This window comes from Diospyros lotus, chromosome 2, assembly GCF_014633365.1.
Source record: "Diospyros lotus cultivar Yz01 chromosome 2, ASM1463336v1, whole genome shotgun sequence".
NCBI classification, from domain to species: Eukaryota; Viridiplantae; Streptophyta; class Magnoliopsida; order Ericales; family Ebenaceae; genus Diospyros; species Diospyros lotus.
In genome coordinates this window covers 32,321,204-32,327,571 of record NC_068339.1, presented here as the reverse complement: position 1 = coordinate 32,327,571, position 6,368 = coordinate 32,321,204, and the positions used below count along the sequence as shown (strand labels likewise).

The window sequence follows — 6,368 nt, the reverse complement described above, 5'->3', positions numbered from 1 at the left end:
TCCTTATGTAGGTTGAAAAAGTTGGCTTTACTTGATTTGAGTCTAACATGAGAAAAGGTTTTGAATCCCTTGGAAAAAGGGCTCAACCACAAAGGCGCCTTAATCCTACCATGTAAGAGGTAGTCAAACCAAAGGTAATCAAGCAATTAGATGCAAGTTGTAATACCCGGTATTACATGATATTGAAAATAAATAAATTTTGGATTATTTTGAAAGGATCCCAGGTGGCCCGGGAAGCCCAAGGATAAGTTTCGAGAAATTAATTAATAAAATTGTCGAATTGACAGCTGGGAGTGCCTCGGGACTTGGATGTCCAGGGAAGAGGGCAAGGGATTGGTGAGTGTCGTGAGATGAGGATAGTGACGCTGGCAGCGACCCGACCGGGAATAATTTCAGAATAAATTCTGTACAAGCCCGAGTGGGTGCCAATACCTAATAGTCGGAGAGGACCTCCTAGAAGCTGAGGGGACCCTAGGGGTGGTTCGATTTTCTGGGTAAGGCAACCCTTAAGTGCTTCGGGGTCGAATAAAGGTCCCGTGCAGGTGAAGGGACAAGGTCGGTATTCCCGAGTAGCGGTCGGTTATTAATTTCGAATAAACCGAGACTTTGAGTGGCTTAATTATAATTAATTTAAGCATTGGGAGGGCCCAAGTGTAATTATAAAAATCCTAAAGTGCAATTAATATTCTCCAAGTGGAAATAATGATGTAAAATGGGGGTTAATGTGCAATTATGTATATATGTATATATATAGGCGGGCGTATAAGCTTGGAGGCCAAGCTTCTAATAGTGCCGCCCCTCTGAAAATTTTAAATCAGAGGAGAGGGAGATCAAGGAGAGAGTCAAGAGGGCTCGGGAGAGCTCGCGACAAAGCTTGCGAGAGAGAGAGAGAGAGAGATTTGTGAGAGAAAGGGGAAGATCGGCCATGGCAGTGGCTGCCATGGTCGACGATGAAGGGAGTAGCGACAAGGAAGCGGCTAACGGTTGGCAATGGTCGCGGGAGCAGCGAGGAAGAGGTCGATGGTGGTGGAAGGCAGTCGCGACACGGTGGCCAGAAGCTTCTACGGTCGGCCATGGCGGACGCGGGGACAGCAGCAACGAAGTGGCAGCGGCGGGCGGTGGCTCACGCCTGCGACAGTGGACGGCGGCAGCGGCCGTGGCAAGGCGACTGAGAGCGACCGGCGAAGGCGGCACCGCCGGCAGTAGCTGGCCCGAGTGGCGATGACCGGTGGCCTGCGCGCAGAGGCGTTGTCCATGCGTGGAAGAAGAAGAAAGCGCAAGGAAGAAGAAGTCGTGCACGGGAAGAAAGAAAAAAAAAATAGAAAAAAAATAAATAAAAATAAAGGAAATTCTGAAAATTAAGGGGAAAAGGGAGAAAAATGTCAAAAAATTCCAGAAAAATAGGGAAAGAGTCTGGAAATTATTTTGGGGCTTGAGGAGTGTGCCGGAAGCTCAAGAATGGAATTTTGGGCATGAAATGGAAGCTCGGGAAGCAACGTCGGCGTGGGCGTTTGGCGATTTTTTCCTTCCAATAGAATGAGGTAATTAATTGATTCTTTGAATTAATTGAGGTAAATTAATTCAATTGTTTTTATTATGTGAGATAATGAATTATGTAGTATTGTTGGATTAAACCCCATGTCGGGGTTGTTTGGTAAATTATTGAGGGCCGGTTATGCCGTGGTTAGTGTTGTTTTTGTTGTCGGGTGATTTTGCGGTATACGACGTAGTTGAGGGCATTGGATGAATGCCGGATGTTAATGGAGTTGGGTTTTGTGTGTTTGCCTCTAGGTTCGACCGGGAGAGCGGTGATCCTAGAAGAGCTCGGAGCTCCGGCAAGCATTCTCGACGAGGCAGAGATGAGGCTTCGAGCCAGGTAAGGGACGGCCCCATGTGGAGGTAGCCTTGCAAGTTGGTAAATGTGTTTGATAATATTTTTATGTTGCATTGGCATGTAGTGGTTATATCTTGTGTGATGCAAGAACTAGTGGACCTGTGGCCATATGGAGGACTAGTGGTGGGGACTGATAGGTTGATGCCTCAAACTTTGGTGGGTTGTGAGGATGTGTGAGCCTAGCCTTATTTGCATGCATTTGGCATATATAAACATGATTATATTCATATTTACATGCATTGCACCCTTACTGAGTCTTTATGACTCATGAGGTTTTACCTCATGTGTAGATGATGCAAGTCCGGATGCAGGCAGGGATGGCGCCGGGAGGCTGTTGTGGCAACTAGCTGTGTTGCCCGAGTTATGTATTTTTAATATTGCTTGTATGTAGCCAAGGGGCGTGGTGTATGTATACCTTTGTGAGTAAATATCTGTATTATTGAGCTTAAATGTATTTAATTGTGTAATCAACATAGTGTGATCGATGATTGTGAGATTGCTTGTTGAATGTGGCATAGTCGGTAAAGCCAAGTTTCGGACCGAGTCAAGATCAGCAAGGTATGTTCTCATAAATCCCCAATACTCAGCGAAGTGTTTATATGCTAGCTTTGTGCTTGAGTCACCTCTGGCTTGCTATGGGGCGAGCTGAAGAGAAGTGAAGCTCACTCGGGTTTCGGGTCTTGGTCCGCTGGATTTTTCTTATTTGAGTTGGGACCGATTCCTGAGTAGAGCGAAGGGAAGGATGAAGCCTAATTCCCACATAGGGCGTTTCCTGTTGAAACATAGTCCAACCCTTCAGTTGTGGTTGTCGGGTGAGTAATCCGATCGATTATTTACCGGTGGCGCCCGTAAGTGGGAGCGGATCGTTACACAAGTGGGCAATGGAGATTTCAATTGAAGCAACAAGAGAATCAAACTTATGAGAGTACCAAAATTTATAATGCACGAACCAAAGCATGGAATGATTCACTTAAAGGAGAAGGAACTTCAAATTAAGAAGTGATAGTCAAGCTAATGACTATAAATAAGCGCTTTTTGGGAGGCAATCCAAATTTATTTTTCATTTGCTGCATTTTATTTTCTTTTCTCACCCCAATTTTTAATCTCATATGTGTTCTTTAATTTAGTTTTGCATGTTTTGTAGGAATATCAATTAAGAAGCATTGAAGCACCACTCATATTCCTTCAAGACTGTAATAAAATCAGGGAAGTATTTTTGTTTTTTATATCTTTTATTTCTCTTACAATATTGAGGACAATATTGAGTTTAAGTTTGGGGGTAGATGGAAAATTTAAAATTAAAAAATATGATTTAAAAAATAAAAAATAAAAAATTATGTAAAAAAAAAAACTTATTTGTTTTGTTTCGATTTGAGGCTTGTTTGTTTGGATGATTGAAGAGCGTATGATAAAACTTGATTAAAATAAATTATGACTTTTTGAAAATTCTCTACATTACAATATAATTTGTATTTAAAGATTGAGTTAGTTTATTGTTCATTTGGAATTTTTGGAACAATTTGAGCACATAGCCTTGAGTAATGAGTTGTTTTGTTATGCAGAAAAGATTTATGTAAATTTTGTAACTTTAAATAGATCTCAGCAAACTCTAGAACTTGCTTGATTACCTCTCGAGACAAAATCCTAGACATTGCACAATTAAGGGTATGATTTAGGCATTCTTTGGATTGAAATTAATAACCTTTAAACTTATCATGTATTTTGTATTTATCCCTAGTTTACCCCTTTGAGCCTTGTATGTATTTGAGCATTTTTCTTTGGTAAACCACATTAACCTTTCTTTTATAACCTAAACACCAAACCTACCCTTCAAAAGGAATTGTTGGTGAAAAAAAAAAAAAAGAGAAGATATAAGTGTGAGTGATATAAATTTAAGGGTTAATTTATTAATATTAATGGAGCAGAGTTGGAAGCTACAATTCCCACATATATGATGAAAATTAAGTTTGGGAGGGAATGGTTGATAGGGCTTAATTGTATATATATTTTTATCTTAATTTTGTATTATTTTTCTTACATAAATGTGTGTTTATATGGATTTTACATTATTTTAATCTCTTTTTGTAGAATTTGGCATAGCATATTATTTTGAAGATTTGGGCAAAAAAACAAAAGAAAAAAAGTATTATAAAATTAATTTCAAAATTAATATTATAAATGAATATAATAATAGAAATAAATAAATATTTTAAATAATTAATATTATAATATAATTAAAGTTATTATAATTAATAGTATATTAATTATAATATATTATAATATATATTAAATTATAATATTTATATATATGTATTATAATTATACCAACAGTAGCGTGAAATTGGAGGACTCAAGCTAGGGCTACGTACATGCCCATACATATATATATATATATATATTATAAGATAGGAAAACGGAAGGCACGCACAGGAGGAATTGAAGATAAAAGCGGACATAGTGAAGAAGGAAGCAGTGGACACAGTGAAAAAATTGGAGAGATTTTGAAGCCGCGCGCAAAGCAAAAAATTGCAAGGGATGCTTCATGCACGTAGCAGCAATTCCAATCCAGTGCAATTGCGACCCAGATCTATTTTAGATCTGCGCAGGAAACATCTCTCTCTTTTTCAATTTCAGTGTTTATTTTTAATGTTAATAATTTCTAGCTAAATTATTTTAGTTAGGGTTTGGATGGATTTTAATTTTGGGATTATATGATTATTTGTTTAGTTCGATTCAAAACCCGATTATTATTTGCATGAGGAATTTATATTGTTGGGTTTAATATTTTAAAAGATTGGTCACCTTTTAATGATTTATTCATGATTGGCTAAAGTATTGTTATAAATTAGATTCATAGGCAATAAAATCACATGTTAAACTATGATATCAAAAGATGATTAGTTCATTTGTGAAAATCGAGGAAGCTTAGTGAGTTAAATCCCCTTTCTAGATTAGAGATTTCCAAAGAACTTAATACTTATTTATTTCGTTGATATTTGTTCAGAAATCTGACAGTGAAATTGAATTAATAAAGGATTAATATGACTTGAGAAATCTTATTAATTAATTGAGGAAAATCCACTATTACATGCAAATAATTATAAAATACTATAAGGGTATTTGTGGTTTTGAATCGGGTTGAATAGATAATTACATAATCCAGATTAAATGAAATTTAAACCCTAGTGCATTAATTAATTAATTATTCTCACGAAGAATTCAGTTTTTTCATTTATTTTTTTTATTCATCTGATTAATTAATTAGTTCAACTTAGGCTAAATTAAAATTGTTTTGGTATAAATATACTTGTTAAGCCTTGTAACTCACTTTGTTGTACTCTCGTGTCATTCCAGGTAAAGGTAAAGCAGTGGTTGAGGGCGAGTCTAGTGGGACTAGAGCCCAAGGTTAGAGGTGTACAGAGACCTTCCAGATTAATTGGTCCATGTTAGTGTTTGTGAAGAAGGCATGTGTGAGGGAATTTTATGTTGTAAAATTTGTTAATACCCTTGTATTTCATTTTTGTGTAGGCCATAGTGCCAAGATGTTGTAAACCTTTATGTTGGCTTCTGCTGAATTTATCTAAGGATATTAATGTGGTGTTGTATGTTATTGTTCTATATCATCCTTGTGATGACCTCCTTTCTGATATCCTATACTAGCGGGACTATCCGGGAGTGGACCACTACAATAGGCTTCTGAGGTATACACCAGATCATTCCCCGAAGTCTCAAAGTACACTCGTGGAGTATACACTAGATCATTCCCCTTCGGGCCCAAACAACTTCCATATCCAGAGACCTTCGTGGTATACACCAGATCATTCTTAAGAGTCCTACATCCTAATCATGCAATGCAACAAGTAAAGAAATGCAATGGCTTATGCAACATAAACATGATGTTAAGGCCCCCATAAGCCAAGGATCAGGTTATGCTATGTCCACGTAAGAACTCACACATATGAATGCTCCAGATGTCTATACTCATCTACAATACAAAGGTCGGTACTCACAAGCCAACCGTGTCATGCCAATGCTTACGCCTCCACTGAATACAAAGCATGATTCCAGATGTATGCAAACCTATAACCCAATGTCCCAATGCATCACCATGAAATTTGCAATAGCAAATAAATTGAAATACAACACCACCCCAAATAGAAACCATCTAGAACCTATCCCACAAGGGCCGGACATCATTCCGCAAAGAAACGTAGGGAGACCAAGCCCTACTCGGCCATTAAAAACATGACATGTCAGGATATGCCAAATAAGACCCTCCCAACCGACTAGGGAATCACAGCTAGAAGCATCACCTCTTAATCCCTCCATGGTTCTCATCACCCCAAAGAAATATATTTATTCCATAAAATTGGGGCAAGGCAAATCTCAAACAGAAGAATTCTAGTAACTAGATAGAATTTGATAGGGTTGTTATGGACTCAACTCATACCCAAATTACTCAATTAGTTTATCA

The 6,368-nt window shown here is 37.8% G+C and overlaps 1 long non-coding RNA gene across 1 annotated transcript; it reads left to right on the top strand.

Annotated features, from left to right (window-relative positions):
- The first annotated feature begins 794 nt into the window (after positions 1–794).
- LOC127795419 (uncharacterized) lies at positions 795–5,473 on the top strand. Its single transcript, XR_008021792.1, has 3 exons — positions 795–1,541; positions 1,792–1,876; positions 2,185–5,473. It is a non-coding gene; the product is annotated as an uncharacterized LOC127795419 (long non-coding RNA).
- Positions 5,474–6,368: the final 895 nt, after the last annotated feature.